At 32.3% G+C, this 22,455-nt stretch overlaps 1 long non-coding RNA gene and 1 pseudogene across 1 annotated transcript; both read right to left on the reverse strand.

The window, feature by feature from the left end:
- The window catches only part of LOC143050739 (uncharacterized), a 34,107-nt pseudogene extending 23,035 nt beyond the window's left edge, over positions 1-11,072 (reverse strand).
- Positions 11,073-11,458: 386 nt separating this feature from the next.
- Positions 11,459-13,172, reverse strand: LOC143051113 (uncharacterized). The gene is made up of 3 exons (XR_012970602.1): positions 12,849-13,172; positions 12,316-12,375; positions 11,459-11,885 (listed from the first exon to the last, which is right to left on the reverse strand). It is a non-coding gene; the product is annotated as an uncharacterized LOC143051113 (long non-coding RNA).
- Between the last annotated feature and the right edge of the window lie 9,283 nt (positions 13,173-22,455).

Genomic DNA, 22,455 nt, shown 5'->3' on the forward strand with positions numbered 1-22,455 from the left:
GAGGCAATCTGTATTAAACAAGATGCATGTTGCTGAAATAAAACAAATCAGTTAAACCGTCCCCATCAAAGGGGCCATCCCAGATGTCCTTTTTACCAGGCTTGGGAGCTGCACAAAGAGAAGAGCTACAAAACCTAAGTGTGCAAGGTGAAAATCGTATTGCTCTGAACACCGAAAGTTTGGAAAATATCAAAAAAAAAATTTGGGTGAGAAAAAAATAGACAAAACCCTGAGAAAAGGCTCGCTGAACAAACGGAGGAAGACTGTTCTAAAAAAGGAAAAGGAAGGGGGAAAAAGTCCAAGCAAAATTAACTGCACCTGTAACTATGCCTTGATTAGATTTATCTTTGTAACTGCTACTTCCGATGTTTGCCAATTGAATTTTTATATGTATAACATCTATATACATGCTATTTGTTCAACGTGTAAACTATTATGTTTTATGCCATTGCGTCAGATTCAATTCTATCAATATTGTGTGGTTTTATTTGTTAGTTGTTTATTTAAATCAATATTCAATGCTGTTAATATTTAGATATAGTCATATATCCACTTCTTCCCATAGTTTCTATGTTTTACAGCAACCTTTGCTCATGTTTATCCATTTTCTTCCGTATTTTTTTTAAAAATATAATTGTTGAATTGTTGAGCAAGTTCCTTTAAATTTAGGTTTTTGTACTTTTGATAAAAGTTTAATTCGTGTCTCTTTGTTATGTGTGATATACTTTGGATGTTTTATTAACATTGTTTTCATGCATATATGGTTTGTTATATATTTTTTGATACATTTTAGATGGCATAATTTTGTTATCATGTATATATTGTCTGTTATATTTTTTTTAAATACGTTTAAGTAAGGATAATTGTTCAGTCACCAAATCATATCACCTTTTGACATGTTTCTTTATATGTTTTATCGTACAAGGACTAGAGTTTTGATACAATATTTTATGACATTTTACATGTATTAATCATGAAAGCATCAACAGTAGGCTGTATGTTTCGATAATTTTTAAATGTTTCATGCTTTGTCTTCTATGATATCGAGTTGTTTGTTATACGACCGCAAATTTTGAAAAAATTTTCGTCGTATATTGCTATCACGTTGGCGTCGTCGTCGTCGTCGTCGTCGTCGTCCGGCGTCCGAATACTTTTAGTTTCCGCACTCTAACTTTAGTAAAAGTGAATGGAAATCTATGAAATTTTAACACAAGGTTTATGACCACAAAAGGAAGGTTGGTATTGATTTTGGGAGTTTTTGTCCCAACATTTTAGGAATTAGGGGCCAAAAAGGGCCCAAATAAGCATTTTCTTGGTTTTCGCACTATAACTTTAGTTTAAGTTAATAGAAATCTATGAAATTTTGACACAAGGTTTATGACCACAAAAGAACGGTTGGGATTGATTTTGGGAGTTTAGGTCCCAACAGTTTAGGAATTAGGGGCCAAAAAGGGACCCAAATAAGCATTTTTCTTGGTTTTCGCACCATAACGTTAGTATAAGTAAATAGAAATCTATGAAATTTAAACACAAGGTTTATGACCATAAAAGAAAGGTTGGGTTTGATTTTGGGAGGTAGAAAGGGGGAGCCATGCAGTTTCCCCCTTGACCCACAACCCGAGGTATGTATCCAACAATGTTAGCCTATTTAAGTGCATTTCTGAAACAAGAAACCTTTATGTTTAAATCAAAAAGTACATGTAAATAAAATACAATATTTTTTTTTTCAATGTTGAATGCTATAAACTAGTTCATTTTCCCGTAGTGGCTGTGCGATATAACTTCTAGTATATACTTCCGACACAGCTTTTATGCATTTCTTCATACTGTAAACTACAAAATTATTTTCCATTACCTGTGTGACGTAAAAAACAAACATTTGTCACTTCATGTCTTCTATTGACCTTGCTTGCATTCGTCAGATATTTTAACACGATCATCTTGAAAGACGATCGTTAGAGACACGTCCCTAAAGTTTTAAAAGTTGCAGATATTTTTGCCGCATTCACTCATAGCAAAGAGTTTACTTACTAAAACATTAAACAGCATGAAGATTACTTGTCGGTGAAACTGAGTTTGCTTTTAGACAGCTTAAAAATGTAATTGAAATTTATCCTTAAAAGAGGGTCGAAAGATACCAAAAGGGACAGTCAAACTCATAAATCTAATATAAACTGACGTATTCGTAAGTTGCTGATCGTTGCACTTGGTTACTTACCAATAGTTCTCAAAAGGTTATGGAAAATATACTTGTTGCTTACAGTATGAAGAAATCCAGTTATGAGTAATTTTCAAAAACAGTCTAAATTGAAATTAATAAAGAAGAAAACATTTATTTGTTTGGTTGAACTTTAATTGATGACATAGTGACTCTAATCATTTGTAAAATACAAAACCATAAATATTTTTGCTTTAAAAAAAATGTTGTACCAAAAATTAGTTGACAATTTAAACTGATCAGGTTAAAAAAAAAGGTAAACGGATAGAAAGTCACAGGGCAGATAAATTTTGTTTACGAAGTTGGTTTATATACATTAGTTGAGAAAAATACAAAAATATTTTGTAGAAATAGGCGGTTTTTATTCAAAGATAAAAATCGGAAAAAATGAAACTGTCCTATTTAAACTTGTCAAAAATTTAATATCTGAAACACAACACAATATATGACATGACATCAAAGCACATGTAGTGGCAAACATAGTGTACTTCTTCTAAGATCACAAGCTTGACAATAATTAATAAAAGTGCTACATTACAGGAGGGAAAATGTGTTACAGGATAAAACCCTTTTGATACTGAAAAGAAACTTTCTCATCAAAATATGTTCCGTTATTGTTTCCAAGCGTAGTGACACAAATATTTTGTATTTACTTGTTAATATACTTCATTTCACAATCGATTAAATAATTTGGTGGTTGTTTTATACCATTTTCAGCACATGCAGTTTTAAAAAAAGTGTGTCGAGAAGACATAGTTTGTCTGAACTTGATACTTTATCAAAGTTTGTGAGTACCATCTCATTTCTCTGACATGCCGTAATGTAATCACTACTATCAAATATTTGGTATTCGAGATATTCGTGTATCTTGAATTGACTGTTCATTAGAAAAATATCTCTTGAAGTATGAATTTTCATATAATCTTCCTGCTCAAGGGCATTCAGTTTCAACCAAAGATGAAGAACTGGATCTTTCATCACTGTATTGGATACCTAAACTACATAAGTGTCCTTACAAACAACGGTATATTGCTGGGTCTTCCAAGTGCTCCAGATCTTTGATATATTGACCAAGGCATCAGTTGCTGAGGAAGGTTTGTCATATTTTTGTGTGTTGCAGAGGAAAAATGGAGAAGTTCATTTTTCAGCAACTGATGACCTGAAACAGATTTCATAGATAGCAAGCCAATCTTGGAATTCAAAGACAACATGATGGAGACCAGGAGGCAATCTGTATTAAACAAGATGCATGTTGCTGAAATAAAACAAATCAGTTAAACCGTCCCCATCAAAGGGGCCATCCCAGATGTCCTTTTTACCAGGCTTGGGAGCTGCACAAAGAGAAGAGCTACAAAACCTAAGTGTGCAAGGTGAAAATCGTATTGCTCTGAACACCGAAAGTTTGGAAAATATCAAAAAAAAAATTTGGGTGAGAAAAAAATAGACAAAACCCTGAGAAAAGGCTCGCTGAACAAACTGAGGAAGACTGTTCTAAAAAAGGAAAAGGAAGGGGGAAAAAGTCCAAGCAAAATTAACTGCACCTGTAACTATGCCTTGATTAGATTTATCTTTGTAACTGCTACTTCCGATGTTTGCCAATTGAATTTTTATATGTATAACATCTATATACATGCTATTTGTTCAACGTGTAAACTATTATGTTTTATGCCATTGCGTCAGATTCAATTCTATCAATATTGTGTGGTTTTATTTGTTAGTTGTTTATTTAAATCAATATTCAATGCTGTTAATATTTAGATATAGTCATATATCCACTTCTTCCCATAGTTTCTATGTTTTACAGCAACCTTTGCTCATGTTTATCCATTTTCTTCCGTATTTTTTTTAAAAATATAATTGTTGAATTGTTGAGCAAGTTCCTTTAAATTTAGGTTTTTGTACTTTTGATAAAAGTTTAATTCGTGTCTCTTTGTTATGTGTGATATAATTTGGATGTTTTATTAACATTGTTTTCATGCATATATGGTTTGTTATATATTTTTTGATACATTTTAGATGGCATAATTTTGTTATCATGTATATATTGTCTGTTATATTTTTTTTAAATACGTTTAAGTAAGGATAATTGTTCAGTCACCAAATCATATCACCTTTTGACATGTTTCTTTATATGTTTTATCGTACAAGGACTAGAGTTTTGATACAATATTTTATGACATTTTACATGTATTAATCATGAAAGCATCAACAGTAGGCTGTATGTTTCGATAATTTTTAAATGTTTCATGCTTTGTCTTCTATGATATCGAGTTGTTTGTTATACGACCGCAAATTTTGAAAAAATTTTCGTCGTATATTGCTATCACGTTGGCGTCGTCGTCGTCGTCGTCGTCCGGCGTCCGAATACTTTTAGTTTTCGCACTCTAACTTTAGTAAAAGTGAATGGAAATCTATGAAATTTTAACACAAGGTTTATGACCACAAAAGGAAGGTTGGTATTGATTTTGGGAGTTTTTGTCCCAACATTTTAGGAATAAGGGGCCAAAAAGGGCCCAAATAAGCATTTTCTTGGTTTTCGCACTATAACTTTAGTTTAAGTTAATAGAAATCTATGAAATTTTGACACAAGGTTTATGACCACAAAAGAACGGTTGGGATTGATTTTGGGAGTTTTGGTCTCAACAGTTTAGGAATTAGGGGCCAAAAAAGGGCCCAAATAAGCATTATTCTTGGTTTTCGCACAATAACATTAGTTTAAGTAAATAGAAATCAATGAAATTTAAACACAATGTTAATGACTACAAAAGGAAGGTTGGTATTGATTTTGGGAGTTTAGGTCCCAACAGTTTAGGAATTAGGGGCCAAAAAGGGACCCAAATAAGCATTTTTCTTGGTTTTCGCACCATAACGTTAGTATAAGTAAATAGAAATCTATGAAATTTAAACACAAGGTTTATGACCATAAAAGAAAGGTTGGGTTTGATTTTGGGAGTTTTGGTCCCAACATAATAAGGGGCCCAAAGGGTCCAAAATTAAACTTTTGTTTGATTTCATCAAAATTGAATAATTGGGGTTCTTTGATATGCTGAATCTAACTGTCACGACTGTGTATGTAGATTCTTAACTTTTGGTCCCGTTTTCAAATTTGTCTACATTAAGGTCCAAAGGGTCCAAAATTAAACTTAATTTGATTTTGACAAAAAATGAATCAGTTAGGTTCTTTGATATGCTGAATCTAAAAATGTACTTAGATTCTTGATTATTGGCCCAGTTTTCAAGTTGGTCCAAATCGGGGTCCAAAATTAAAATTTGTTTGATTTCATCAAAAATTGAATAAATGGGATTCTTTGATATACCAAATCTAACTGTGTATGTAGATTCTTCATTTTTGGTCCTGTTTTCAAATTGGTCTACACTAAAGTCCAAAGGGTCCAAAATTAAACTTAGTCTGATTTTAACAAAAATTGAAATCTTGAAGTTCTTTGATATGCTGAATCCAAAAATGTACTTAGATTTTTTATTATGGGCCCAGTTTTCAAGTTGGTCCAAATCAGGATCTAAAATTATTATATTAAGTATTGTGCAATAGCAAGACTTTTCAATTGCACAGTATTGCGCAATGGCAAGAAATATCTAATTGCACAATATTGTGAAATATCAATTTTTTTTTTAATTAGAGTTATCTTTCTTTGTCCAAATTTAACTTAATATGTAAAATGGCTTAGGGGCAATCAGATTCAAACTGTCGACTAAAGCTTAATTATTTCAGAAACAATAGTATAATCATGAAGTTAGCCTTACATGAAATTGTATGGGTGTGTTCTAAAAACCAATTAAAAATTTCGGACAAGGTTTGTAACTCAGAAAGCCATTGTGTTCCATTAAAGTGCAGTTCAGTGATATCATGTTGATATTTATGACAAAAGTAGATCGGGAGATAGGGTTCAGTTGAAGCTGACAAAACAGGATAGTCTGATAAACATCAGACAGAATTAAGAGTCACCAAAAGACTGTTTCCATGAGGTTAGATCTACAACTAGTTTTATGTAACACTTACGTATTACAATTAATAGATAAATGCAACGCCTATTTGAAAATTGGGGGTTTGGACATAGTTTAGAATTATTTTGATTATTCCATCACTAATGAGTATTGCGAAAAAAATCATAAATCCGATACCTTTGATAACGGTAATTAGTGATCTATTTTTAAGATACATTTCTCAACCAAAATTTCATTAAGAAGGGTTTTACTTATTATTTCACAGCAAACCGCTGCACAGCAAGTGATGGGTCTAACACTACCACAATATAATTACCAAGTCTCACGCTCCTATGTCAATATGGATCAACAACGGTATCAGACCCCGCAGAGACCCTTAACAAAACCAGCCTATGAAAGCTACCAGCTACGATTGTACCGAATAATCAGAAAAGTGGGGACCAAAGAAACCACAAAAAAACCCAAAGACAGAGCATTTCTCCACCATTGTCAGGGTTTGATGAGACCACCCTTCACGAGCTAACTAATGATTTAATATATAGTGTTCATAGGAAGGTTCGAACTTCGAGATCATCTCAGATCTCAATAAGAACCAGATGCTCCGCAGGGCTCAGCTTTATACGACCGCACAGGTTGAACCCTGAACAGTTAGGGCAAGTATGGACACAACATTCAAGCTGGATTCAGCTCTAAACTTGGATTGTGATTAAATAGTTGACACAGCATAGGTTTCCGACACAGAATGAATGTGGTCTAATGAACTAATTTTTTTTTGTTTTGCCTTTGAGCAATTCAATATGCTGTTGAATATTAATCCTCTCAAAAAAAGGTTTGAAGAAATTTTCTTTTTATTTATTGAGAAAAATTCCCCCCCCCCCCAATTTTTTTTTTCACATCCCCTATCCTTTATTCCAAAACTGATCTCAATTCCAATTTCTAATGGAGTTTGTAACAATAATTACTCATTTAAATACACCATAAAATATTAAAATGTAAAAAAGTGCTTGTTATCACTGAATGGTAAAGATTGTTTTAATTTATCAGTTGGTAGTAAAAGTGAATATACATTGTATATTGTATAAAACAATGATTTAAGTTGATTCAACTACCTATTCTGGACAAAGAAAGATAACTCCAATCGAAAATAAATTTCTTGCTATTGCACAATATTGTGCAATTAGATATTTCTTTCTATAGATTTCTATTTACTTTTATTAAAGTTAGAGTGCGAAAACTAAAAGTATTCGGACGACGACGCCAACGTGATAGCAATATACGACGAAGAATTTTTCAAAGGATATGTTTTAATTATTTGTTTATTTCGCATATACCTCCTATTGAGTGCATGGTTGAACGTGATGTAAGTATTGTGAGACGCGAGTATTCTCTACTTCACATTTGTCGATCCCTTTGTAAATATGTAATATATATATATATATGCATAAAATGAACACAAAGTTGCTCGATTAGAACACCATGTCATTCGTGTGTTCAAGACAACAACACACGAAAATCCGATTTGTCACACAGGTAACTGGAAAATATTTTTGTCGTTGTAACTATGTGGTATTAAATCTGTAAATACATAATTAAGGTTCATCATAACCTTTTGGCTAAAATGGACGTATTTACACCCCAAATTTTACTCTGAGTACAGACTAACCTATACACCTGCAACAGTTTTAAGGGATGGCAGGAACTAGATATATAAATTTTAAATGCATTTTATGTTTCAGAAAATTATAAACTTTTCTAGATTTTGCTATCCATTTTTTTTCGTTCCTGCAGAAGGTGCAAAAATTAACTTAAGTAGTGAAAACGATTGAGATTGATTGATTGTTGGTTGCTTAACGTCCAGTGGCAAATATTTCATGCATATTCAGGACGAGAACAAGTTCACAATAAATACAATAGGTAGGCCGTCTGGGATGGTGGTCGGGGAAATTTGGACTGCCACTGGAAAATGAGGGTATATTGGATAGGAACAGAAATTTTGCCTTGCAACAGGCCACCTTCGGACCCCTCAAAGAGTTGTTGCAAGGGTTCTTAACGTGCAAAGAGCGTGGCACTCTCTTTACACGAGGCATCGGATTTAACGTCCCCTTCTGACCAGACGTGACTGCGAACTTGATACATCCCGCACAGCCAAACGGACGCCCCACTTCGGCAAGCGTTTTACTGCCGGTCGGGAGAAGACCAAGTGACCATATTTCTTTACCCCAGTCACCCTTGGGGTGAAAACGATTGAGAAGCTCCCCTCATATAATCAATGTTGTGAGTAGTATTGATGTAAATGGACAATAGATGGACAATAGACACCTGTAAACAAAAGGTGATTTAACAGGTTTAAACTATGTAACTGAGTGGACCGTATCAAATGAAACTCGGGTGTTTGTTTATTTTGCTATCTTCTGCAGACTGGAAAAAAATGAACATCAAAATCCAGGTAAGTTTTTAATTTTCTGAAACGTAGACTTCATATAACTTTTTTATATCTAGTTCCTGCCATACCTTAAAACTTTCCTGGATGTACCAGTTTGTTTGTACTCATAGTAATTTTGGAGGTGTAAACACGGCCATATTTTTCAATTCCTTATGATGAACCTTAAAGCAAAATTGTAATTTTCTGCAGTCGCTTCACTTCAAATAGTTGACCATATGGGAAGAAGATCAAACAGTTTATCGGCATCATCAATCGCTATCATAATAATTAAAATGTATACATGTTCTCCCTTTCCCTGCAAGAGCAAACGTATTGTAATACAGGTAAACAAAAATAATTTAGTCACTTTGCGGTATGAACGGTATATGGTATGTGACTGAGCGAATAGGTGACATTAAATTTAAACCGATAAATGCAAAGTTGGGAAAACCTCACAAATTTCTGGAATATAGAGAACTAAGCTGTTAACTCAAAGGAATTTAAATAGTGTAGGAAAATACGGTTCTTTAAAGATCAGTGAGGTTAGAAACTTACAACGACAAAATCATTTTCAGTGACTTTACGTCATTAGTACAGTCTGTGATCTTGAAAATAAATCCTTTCTCAAAAGTATATGACAATCGTGTGGAGTTTCTTTACACATACCATCTTTTCAATTGATCTAAAGACTGAAAGTTTACAAACAGTCATTAGATGCTTTACACATAGACCAAGATCCAATTTATAGCATGTACCTCTGTCAGTGTCCCATGTACAGTCAGGGGACTTACTTAAACAAGTGATTTATCTAATCACTAAAACAAGTACCATTCTGAAAAGTAACAAAATTGACCTCCCTGTGAGTACACAAAAAAATCACCATTTTTAAAAATTAAAAAATCACTTATTTGAGTAATAATTTAAAAGAAATCACTCGTTTAAGTAACTTTTTAATAAATATCAATTAGTTTAGTAATATTTTACATCGCTAAAAACAAAACAAGGAAGGAACAAACACTCTGACAACTGACAATTATTTTTGGGCTGGTTCATTGTTGAAGGCTGTGCAGTGACTTTTAAATGTGCATTTCTGTGTCGTTTGGTCTCTATTGGAGAGTTTTCTCAATGGCAATTACACCACATCTTTTCTAATTAATAAACATTAACATAAGTTGAATTTTAAATCACTTACTTGGCCTATGTAAATTTTTGTTGTCATCTCTTTCTTATTGATCACCTCAAAACAGACAACAAAATCATTCAGATGGTAATCACTTTCCCCTGTTTTACTGTTTTTCATTGTTTGTATTCTGAAATATTTTGATAATATACATGTAATATGAAATAGATAAAATTCCGTGATCCAGCCATTTAAAAAAAAAGGGCCTGTCACCCAATTAAGCAACTTTTCTAGAAAAAATGCAGTAAAAAACAATATTTTTATCAGAACATCCTCCTTTAAATAATCATTAGCAATTAGCAACAATGTTACAACACATAGGAGAATGATTATAATAATATGAACATTTCTGCATAGTATGGTAAAATTCTGTTCAATGGTACTCAAAAAGAAAATCAAAATATGTAGGAGTTTAAAGGACAAGCAATAAAAAGTAAAAGAATAGCTTGCATAGCCTTTTGCCATGTTGGCTGGAGCGAAATAAAAATTGAATACCAACTATAATACTTACCATGTCAACCATATCCTCAAGATCTTCTATGTTTGGTATATTTCCATTTTCCGTAAAATTAAATAAAAGAAATGTCATCATGATCAAAACACAAACTAACTAACAAATAAACTTACAGATAGATTAAATCCAATAAAAACTAATATGCAGAATCCTGCATCTAAGATTAACTGTTGCTCCTTGGACTGCCATGCTTTTATCATGTTTATAAAGCAGTAGGTCAGGTAACAAATTGGGTAATGGTTAATTATGGTCTCAATTTTCAAGTTCAAATGATTAAAGATTTAGGACAATTTTTAAACACTTCAGTAGATATAGGAAGATGTGGTGTGAGTGCCAATGTGACAACTTTCCGTCCAAATAACAATTTTATTAAAAGTAAACCATTATAGGTTAATGTATGGCCTTCAACACGGAGCCTTGGCTCACAACGAACAACAAGCTATACAGGGCCCCAAAATTACTAGTGTCAAACCATTCAAATCGGAAAACCAACAGTCTAATCTATATAAAAAAAAATGAATGTCTACTTCAGTCGATTCAATTAGTTTATGTGAAAGATTTGAACTGCCTTAAAATAATTACCTATTTTCAGCAATGTCAATACTGTCCAGGGAAATTGTGCTGTTATCTAAGACAATAAAATTCCCACCTTCCTCCACTAACCCTGTTGCCTCTCCAAGGTCTAATAGCACTAAATCTTCTTCTGGTTCCTGAAAATTAAAAATATATATTTATAAACCAGCATTTGCATTTAACTTACCACACCATTCAACATGTTCAAGCGAAACCCATCCTCTTTTTTTCTTCCATTCTTCTGCAAGTTCTTTATAGTGTAAAATCAAACACTTGCATGGAGGATTTAATTTCGTTTAACTTGTTTTAAGAACATATCCATGAAATTAATACCCCTTTGAAAATTTAATCTACAAACATTAAAATTTCTACATACATACTTAAAAATGTATAAAACAGTGATACAATTGTGCCTAAGTGTATTCTTCAAAACAATCATCTGAAAGATATACTGTCTGAGGAAAGAAAATCTAGTAGTGGTATTTTTTTACATAAATAAGGCCGTTTCTTCGTTTAAATTGTTTTACATTATCTTATCGGGCCTTTTAAAGCTGACTATGCGGTATGGGCTTTGCTCATTGTTGAAGGCCGTACGGTGACCTATAGTTATTAATGTTTGTGTCATTTTGGTCTTTAGTGGATAGTTGTCTCATTGTCAATCATACCACATTTTCTTTTTTTAAATTGCAGTAGTATTGAGATATTCAAAAATGAATTGGTATGCTTTCTTTAGAATTACTATCATGGCTAAGAATAGCTTATAAATTCATTACTAGATACACATGATAAAATTTAATTTAAGATTTGAAGGACATTATCAAATGATTATCCCTTTCATTGTTGTTACCAACCTGATCTTCATCATCTTCCCTTTCACTTTGAGGGGGTGTGACTTTCAATGGTATCTTTCTTTTTGGGGTTGTTTTCCTCTGATGTCTTTGGGCCACTTGCCTTAGTTGTACTTTTTCTTTTGGGAGCCTTCCCTTTTGTGGATGTGTTAAAAAGTTCTCTTTTTCTGATGTGACATCTCAAAATACTTCCATACTTGGATTAAAATTGAAATTGGAAAGGAATAATTCATTTACTCCTACTTGTACACCAAAGCAACATTGATTTTCTACCACAGGCATATGTAATTCCTTAGCATCATTTTGGATATCTTATTGTTGTCTCTGTTGTGTTGTAGTTCTTTTATATTTGTTACGTTTCCCTAAGTTTTAGTTTGTAACCTGGATTTTTATTTCTCTATCGATTTATGAATTTTGAACAGCGGTATACTACTGTTGCCCTTATTTATTTGGATATGAAATTTTACATGGTTTATCCACATAACAAGTCTTCAGCATGTTCGGTAGAAAACGAAAAATTATAATATTATATGTCTATCTATAACTAGGATTGCTACTGATGCAGCATTATTGTTGCCTAAAATGCAATTATATTACCTCTTATTCAGTTCAATCTGATTAGCATTACTAGTGGTACATGAACTTGGACCAGGTATGCTGAAAAAGAAGAATTAAATGTAAATATCAGTTAGTTTTCTTGATTGAATTGTTTTACATTGTCTTTTGTGGATAGTTGTCTCATTGGCAATCATACCACATCTTCTTTTTTATACCATCATGATCATATTAACTGTTTAATTATTGCATATCAACATGTTGAATGTCTTATACAGATAAAACCTAGTTTTGCACCTCTGAAATTATTTTTTGGGGAAAATTGACAAATTGCGGCTCTTGAACTGAATTGTACTGTGGGTATTGTTATGTGTTTACTTTTCTACATTGGCTAGCATGTTTGCACCTGTCCCAAGTCAGGGGCCTCTGGCCTTTGTTAGTCTTGTATTATTGGTGACCTTCTGCTGTTCTATGGTTGGGTTGTTGTCTCTTTGACATTCTCAATTTTATTGAAAGCAACATGTTGATCACACCTGTTGAATTAAATATATCATTATGAATTTTGGTATAATTACCTCTGTGTGATTTCAGTTGAGTTTCCCTTCTCAACTGAAATATCCTGTAGTCTTGTCAACTGTTCTTGAGCAATTTCCTTGGACTTTCCTTGAAGGAAGGAATATGTATATTTCTCTGGTGTCATTTTCATTGGTGAAATTATGCTTTCCGGCATAAAAGTTTTATACCTGCAGAAGACCTGAGGACGGCCATCAGTCAGTGCTGATCCTCTCACAAATTTGTTGAGCATATTTCCAAATCCCATTTATTTAAATTTTCGAGTTTTCTGTTCCTGAATCAATACCAATACCTCCACTGGTTCGACTGTTAAGGTTTTGAGTTTGGCTACTTACTGCCTTTTTAAGTCTGTTAATTGCCCTGTTTTGAGTTTGGCTACTGCCTTTTTAAGTCTGTTAATTGCCCTAGTTTTAGCCTGTCTTTCTGCATTTCTTATTAAATTAAATGTTCTTTTTTGGTTTATTTTGACCGGGTTTTAGTTTTGGTGCCAAATTTAAATTATTCAAATTATTATATGGAATCACATCAGAGTCGCTGGAGCTCATCCTAATTTCGTCTAAAAAAAGGAGAAAAACAGTTATTGTCATAATCACAACAATTAAATGCAAAATATCAAAAGTGTAATGTTACTCTACAAATATTTGTAAGGATTTAATTTTAAATTGAAATATAGTGAAATGTCATAACATACGAAATGTTTGATGTAAAATTGTGTAAATGAACATGGTACACTGCAAATAAGTTAAAGGTTCCATGTCGAAGGCTGTACTATTACCTAAAGTTGATTACTTTTACTGCATGTTGATTTGGATAGAGAGTTTAGTCATTGGCACTCATACCACATCTTATTCATTCAAGTTAAAAATTAATCAAATTAGAAAATCTGTCATTTAGCATGTTTAGTAGTTTCAAACATTATAAGTTTAATTCATATATATATATTACTATTATTAATAAAATTTAACTTTTTGCTTTCTGTATCATGTTTATAGCAAGAAGTATGCCTTTGGAGAAATCATCTAGCTGTAAATTAGACATTTGCTGAATAATAGATAATCTGTCATTTAGTAGTTTGACCGGTAAGAACCGATTTTGGCCTCACATTTCAGGTTTATCTGTTTAAACACTTAGAGGTCTATTTTTTTTAATCAATTCGTTCCTGGGGAAAATTTTACCTGATTGAGTCATTAAAAACGCACCGATTCAAGCTCAAATATGATAAATCTACCAAATATGCTGAAAAATGTCACTTTTCAGATGGTTTTTGTCAAAAATAAAAGTGGCCGCATCCGTGTTCATCCTCAACCTTTATATATGTTATGTAATTTCATAAAATACAAGTAACATTTCAATATAAAGGATGAACACGAATGCGGCCACTTTCGTCTTACAAAAAACCCACTTAAGCATTGTTAACTGTAAGGCCACACCAATTTAATTTCTTGTTCTACGGATTTTTGGATTCCAAAATTTGGGGCGAGCGAGCGATTTGAAAATTTTAATAAAAAAATATTTAATTTGCAAATTTTTGAGGCGAAGCTTGAAAAGTATAAGCGAGCGATTATAATTTTGTTTTTGTAAACATAAAATAGTAGGTTTTGACAATATTAAAACTTGATTTATCACTTGTACTTTGACATTTCTTTAACTTCTGAAGTATTGTTTCCCTATTCAACAAGAATTAATTAAATCTGGTCTATGTATGACAATGAGACAATTCTCCATCCAAGTCATATTCAGTTTGTGGGCAACCCTTAATGTTATAAATTTATCCCTTTTACATGTTTATGAGGGATCAATATAAGTTATAATATATTTGTTTGTACAAAAGGGCTCATATTTTCTCAAAGAACTATATATCTATCTGGTATTAAATGGTCAAAACATGTCCAAGAATTTTTGTAATATTCCTGGACTTTAGCCATGTTAACACATTTACTTTAACAGTTTAATAATTATTCAAAATAAGTGGACCCCTCTTTCAGAAAAAGTTGTTTAAAATATGATGTAACTCTCCTCTTTTTGAGTACAAAATTCTAAGTTTTTAAAGGTTTTCAATTTGTATATAAGAACTAAACAAATCCTTGGTCATGTTGGTATTTCACTTTCTTTTTTCTACATCAGTAAAATGACCCCTTGTCTGAGGATGGGTTGTTCTCAACCTGTTGATAGCAAACACAGGTCAAAGTACGGCCTTTTACACAGGGCTTTGATACAGACAAGCTAAAAAGGACCCCAAAATTATTAGCGTCCACAATTCGAACAGGAAAACCAACGATCTAATTTATATATCCGAACGGGAAAATACCAATGAACAACATCAACAAACGATGCTGAACAGGCCCCTGAATCAATCAGGACAGGTGCATAAACATGCAGCGGTTATGGATAGTTTTGTTTCGCCAGCATACAATATAATTCTTGCAGTTGAAGGCAAATCCTTCAGAAGTTCTTTGTACTTTATTCTTACAACGAACATTTGTTGATGGGAATATAAGTAAGAGGGAAAGAAACATTTTTTTTGTTCTTAAAAGGTATTTCCACTGTTCTAAATTTATAACGGAGCACTCCCGCTTTGGATAAATAGGTTTCATGCTAAAAGAAATATTCTTACAGATATTTACAGTGTGGTGGGGTGCTTTTATGTTTAAAATCGTTATATACAGGTTAGACTGTGATTTTAAAAACAGATGTTGATATCTTTTTAGAATATTTACAAAAATAAAAATGGTGCGGGAAATGGACATGATTACATTTCCGGATGCGGGAATATAAAAAAAAAATCTGTTTTGAAAAAATTAGGTGCGGGCGGGTCCGTCGAACAAGGAATCAAATTGGTGTGGCCTAAAGAATGATTAATGTTATATACTAAAGCTTTTCATCATGCATATATGTACTTCTATGTGCTGAGGTAGGTAAACGTTGCCAATTCATTAATTGTTTTATATGGTGTGAAATATGTGAAATACTAATTTGATTAAAAAAATACATGCATTATTTATCTTGTTCATATACCTTGCTCTCAGGGTCAAATATTTCAATTTATTCATTTTAATGGTGATCTTGTCATAGCGACAAGCAAGAACAGTTACAATCACCAGCACACCAATTGTTATACATGTGGCAATTATTATACATGCATTTACACCCCAAGGGTGACTGGGGTATAGAAATATGGTCACTTGGTCTTCTCCCGACCGGCAGTAAAACGCTTGCCGAAGTGGGGCGTCCGTTTGGCTGTGCGGGATGTATCAAGTTCGCAGTCACGTCCGGTCAGAAGGGGGACGTTAAATCCGATGCCTCGTGTAAAGAGAGTGCCACGCTCTTTGCACGTTAAGAACCCTTGCAACAACTCTCTGAGGGGTCCGTAGGTGGCCTGTTGCAAGGCAAAATTTCTGTCCCTATCCAATATACCCTCATTTTCCAGTGGCAGTTCAAATTTCCCCGACCATCATCCCAGATGGCCTCTATTGTATCAACCTACCTATTGTATTTATTGTGAACTTGTTCTCGTCCTGAATATGCATGAAATATTTGCCACTGGACGTTAAGCAACCAACAATCAATCAATATACATGCATTTAAGTTTTCACAATCTCCCATCATGCTGGTAGCTCAAATTCTGAAACGGATAAATCTTTAAATTAGTAGGATAAGGAGGAATTGCTATACATCATGATTATCATGCACAATTTTTAATCGTCTGCCATTTTGGCTTTAAAATCATAATTTTGATCATGCAACTTTGCTATTATGATTAGTGGTTTTAATTAATAATAATTAACCCCAGAAAGAAGTACGTGCGTTTATTGTAACCATCCTAATTTTTATCCAAATTTTAAAAAGCCACTGTTTAACATGTTTAAGACTAAACGTTGCTACCATAGACATGATAGACTTGATGTAAAAGAATATTAATAAAAAATCCACATCTATCTTCCTACCCTTTTTTTTCAAGCATTTAATTAACCAGTCAACACACATACTTTTATTTTTGATCTTAGATAGAAGGAGTAGTCTGGTGGTTTTACATATACTTAAATATAATCACAAAATATAATCAAGGGGCCATGCCAGAATTAGTTTGCGCAATGTTAATGATTGGACACAGTAAACTGCTTACTCCAAATCTTCTCATGTCTGTCATTTTAATCTTTTTCTGACTCCTCTCCAACCTCTGAAACATCATCCATTTCCAAAGCTTCTTTCACATTTGTAAAATCTGCCTTCTTTTTGTCCTTAGTCTTTTCCAAAAATAATATTTTGTAATATTCCCTCATGTCAATGTCTTGAATTTTGCCAACATAGCTAAATATTTCTTTTTGCAATTGATTTTTCGTCATGTTGTTGACATCTTCTAATTGTATTCGTTCTTCAAGTGTTATTGGAACTGGATTAAATAATTTTATGTTATCATCTACATTTTCTTGGAGAATACTTTTGTAAATTATAAGCCTGGTACCTTTGATAACCGATTTTGAAGATGCAATTTAGCGATTTTAGCAATCATTATTTTGCTTTGATCAAGAAAATCACGAGTAAGAGTTTACATTTAAGTTTTGAAACAAGCACTAGAATTGAATGTCCTACAACATTCATAAACTGTCATCAACATGTAGAATAGTTTATCATTATTATACTAATCGACATTTGGTGGGATTTTATTTCTCAATCTGTAGGTATTATGTGGTTTTAGTAGGATTGATATTCTTTTCGACATTTTGAGATTGCCTCAGGCATCATCAACCTCTTCAATACTATAAAACTATAGTTTGTACCAGGCAGTATATATATTGTACATATGGTTTGTCTATAGTATGTGTTGACACTTTAAAGTAAATGTCTTCTGTTCTAAGGACTCTATATGAGGTCAAAACACATGGAACATGGTATTTGGAAAAACGAGAGAAAGTTTAAATGAAAACCAGACATGAACTCTGGTTACAATACATATTTTGTTTACATATTTTCATACGAAATAAAACTAGCAAAACTAGTTATATATAGAGATTAAATAACGTTTAAGTTACTTAGTTTTTCCTCCTCTTCTGGTATGCTTATTTCCCTTGAATACAATTATCATTTATATTAAGAAAACACAAACAGTTGATGTATTGTCATATTACAATAGATTAAAAACAACTTTGCGCCATTTTGTAATCATAAACAGTCTTCGTCCTTCAAATGCTTTAATTATATTTGATGAATTTATGAAATGTCAAACGTTTACGTGATTTTAACATTTAAAGCGCCTTTATGATTAACATTTTGTCTTTAAAATGCTTGAATAATTGTATCACTTTTAGATTATTTGGTTCTTTAATTATTAATCTTACAGCTTCAATAAAAAAAAAATCATTATCCATTTCCAATTTTATTTAACTGTTCCGAACTTAAAAGATTCTATAGACACATATTTGTGATATATCAGTTAAGCATGTTCAGATTTGAATGACAATATTTGAGTTGAGAACCTTTCACTTGAGCTTCTCATCAGTATTTACATGAAGATCAATAATAGGAGATTAATGAAAACCAAAACAAATAGATAGATGTACACTTAAGTCATGTAAGTATACGTTATCAGTTTGTGTTAATGCCTTGTACTTAATTCACATTTCAGAAACGTACAGGCATTTTTGTTGCTAAATCCAAAAATAATATATCAGACTATACATTGTTTCCATACATACTACAATTGATACAATTAATACACTTAGGTTTAATTGTAATCTTTATATTATTGGTGATTAAATTAATCACCAAATATTCAGCTGAAACTTCTACTTAATGAACCTTCAATTGGTAAGTGGCATTCCACATAATAGTTAAATTTGAATATTGTCTATATCGCAAATTCATTTTATTTTGATATTTTAAAACATAACTAAACATGCATTGATATCCAGGTATTTATTTTTATCCTGCAATGTTTATCAAGCTAAAACATAACCCGGTTTATTGGTTTGCTTTATGCCTTCCTAATATATTTTATCCAGAATAGCACGTTGATGCTATTTTCATTCTTCTAACACTTTGCCATAACACTGCTAGTGAACTATGACCCCCTTAGGGTGTAATCAGTCTTTTTAAAATCAAATAAGCGTTTAAATTCTGCATCCTGTCAATATGTTTATCTTATGCATCATATATAATACAAACCCAATGTTTTCGTAGAATGATTATTATAGGTGTGCTAAGATCGAAGATGCTTACTACAGTTTTATACTAGGAATATTTGACTTACTAACTGGTTAAAATTGAGTTTTTAATCCAAGGGTTCCCTTGTATTGATGCTTTGTGCCTTTTACCTATTTTCCATTAACTGATTGAATTAGTCGAAAAAATACTTTTATTATTGTTTTGCTGTTTCAACACAGAGCATGTTAAGTGAGGGAAGTACAAATACTAATTTCGACTTAAATTGTTTGCTTAGCAAGAGGTGTTTTTTTTTTTTTTATTAAAACACGAAAAACTGTTTGGTCCTCAATGCTTTTCAATCTTGTACTTTATTTGGCCCTTTTAACATATTTTTATTCGAGCGTCAATGATGAGTCTTTTGTAGACGAAACGTGCGTCTGGCGTAAATATTAAATTTCAATCCTGGTGTCTATGATGAGTTTATTTACAAACACTGCTAGTGGAGATTTCCAAGCGGGTATCACAAGCCCAGTAGTCAGCACTTCTGTGTTGACTTGAGTTATCATTGATATGTTCATAATTATAAATTTACTGTTAACAAAACTTCGATATTTTGAAATACTAATATAAAAAAGAAGATGTGGTTTGATTGCCAATGAGACAACTATTCACAAAAGACCAAAATGACACAGACATTAACAACTATAGGTCACCGTACGACCTTCAACAATGAGCAAAGCCCATACCGCATAGTCAGCTATAAAAGGCCCCGATAAGACAATGTAAAACAATTCAAACGAGAAAACTAACGGACATTTATGTTAAACTAGAGGCTCTAAAGAGCCTGTGTCGCTCACCTTGGTCTATGTGAATATTAAACAAAGGAAGCAGATGGATTCATGACAAAATTGTATTTTGGTGATGTTGATGTGTTTGTACGTCTTACTTTACTGAATATTCTTGCTGCTTACAATTATCTCTATCTATAATGAACTTGGCCCAGTAACTTCAGTGGAAAATGTTCGTAAAAATTTACAAATGTTATGAAAATTGTTGAAAATTGAAAAATGAATGAAAAAGAAGAATGTTCTACCTCAGGAATAGATTACCATAGCTGTATTTGGCAAAACTTTTATGAATTTTTGGTCCTCAATGCTCTTTTACCTTGTACTTTATTTGGCCTTTTTAACATTGTTTGATTCGAGCGTCACTGAGTCTTTTGTAGACGAAACGCGTGCTGGGGTAAATATTAAATTTCAATCCTGGTGTCTATGATGAGTTTATTTTGAACATTGTTTTGTGTCACTTTGGAAATAATAAATTTTAAATGATTATCCTTTGCAAACCAGACTTAGCATTGTGACAGAGTCCTCAGACCCTCCTTGGGCCTGAGTAAGTCCACTTTATACCAGTAATGGAAAGAGGTCATGTACTCTTCTGTCTTCGGTCTTGAGTCATATATTCTGGAAACTGTAGTGATATAGTGTGTCTTCTGTATTAATTTTTCAGTGCATTGTGTTTTTGTATATATATTTGCGAATTTTCAGTTTTTTAGTATTTTTATATTACTACACTTTTTTACGTTGCGTAGTATTTATATAGTCTGCAATTTTTGTGTTTTAAATTCTACTATCTTATATAATGCATTGTTTGATTTTATGAAATACTAGATTTGGGAGTAAATCAATAGTTGGGATCTACCTGTGGTACAATTTTATATAAAATATTGCTGGAGTTTATGAAGTGCATGATTATGGATTAAATCAATAGCTTGAGATTTACCAGCGAAAGTGAACTCTGTTCATGTTCATTAACACCTTAGAGTATTTCATTCAATAGATATATTGACAAGGAATAATACGGCTCATTTATGTATCATTGTAGTTTTATAAATATGTATACATATATTCATGGTATGTTCTATTTGGGTACATTGTTAGTGGAATTGTGGTAATTTACTTTGTTGTGTGTTTATCTTTTTTACATAGTGTGTAATTAATACACTGACCAATCTTTCCCAATTATAATCATTTTTATCGATAATATTATGTCCTTTCAATTTTCCTCGCATTTAATTTAATGGAATTCAATACAACTGCCATACAAGTAAGAGGTTTAGCGTGCTATTAAACCAGGTTTTACCCACCATTTTCTACATAGAAAATGCCTGTACCAAGTCAGGAATAGGACAGCTGTTTTCCAGCCATTCTTTTATTTTGTGTGTTTGAGCGTTTTAATTTGCCAGTTGTTTATAGTCTTTCCCTGTTTTTTGAATATTTCTCCGAGTTGGGTATTTTTGTTTTCTACTTTTTTCTGTTTTTTCCTCTAATGTTTCTTTACATCCGGAATAACCTATTTTGAAAAATTCATGTATAATCCTTTATCATTTCGGCCTTGGGCAGTCTTCCTAAATCTTCAATTCCAGTCATCTTTTTACTAAAAAGATATTTTCCATGGACAATATTTGCAACTTTCAAATGGAGACTTAAACAAATCTCACTTATAGTTTTTATGGCAAGAAAAATGCACAACTTGTTTTCAGAATTGAAATTTAATATTGATAATTTTATTAACAGGTTTTTTTTAATTACTTTTTTAAAATTACTTTTTATATTTATTAGTTTTTTTTGTTCCTTGTTCTCTCTAGAAAAAAGTTCCGATACATATAAAGTATTTAAAACACGGCTTTAACTTTAACGAAATTTTGATTAAATATACCTCTTTGATATCTTTCAAGATGTATGATAGTACTCTTGAGAATGATAGTTTTTTTTATATAGAAAATTTCAAAATAAAATAATTAAGAGAGTTGACGTTAAACTAAATTTTTAAATGTAACTTTCTACATAAACTGACCTGCGGGAATTCTGCTTTGAGGTTCTCTAGTGTCTCTCGCATGACAAGCACTGTGTCCAGCTCATCAAACCCCAAACACACATTTGAGCTCTTCCTATTGTCATACATAGTAACATAATAGTAGACGCTACTATTATTACCCCTCCACATCGTGAGAGCATTTTTTCCCCAAACGATACTCGAAATTGGATATTTCCCTTCTCGTTCATACTTTTCACGACAACAAGTTGGTTTTCGGTAGATGAAGTTTCCATTTTGATCGACTAATGAAAGTCGGGGAACTCAAAAGACACGTAAATGTATATGGGGATGGTTAATGAATATTCATATTTCGTTACAAAGGTAAAAAAGACAACGTCAAACAAAAAGACCAATAAAAAAGTTCGTCAAAGTCCTACAGTTCACTAATAACAAAGAAAAAACGACACTTTAAAGGAGGGAATGTCAAGTACGCATGACAATAAAACGGGTTTTACAAAAATACTATAATAATTTCAAGGTTAAATTAAACAAATAGACGAATAAATAGTTCGTAAAAGTCTTACAGGTCACAAAAAACGACACCCAAACGGAGGGAATATCAAGTACGCATATCCGAAACTTCAGAAAGTT

The sequence above is a fragment of the Mytilus galloprovincialis genome, chromosome 11, assembly GCF_965363235.1.
Source record: "Mytilus galloprovincialis chromosome 11, xbMytGall1.hap1.1, whole genome shotgun sequence".
Taxonomy (NCBI): domain Eukaryota; kingdom Metazoa; phylum Mollusca; class Bivalvia; order Mytilida; family Mytilidae; genus Mytilus; species Mytilus galloprovincialis.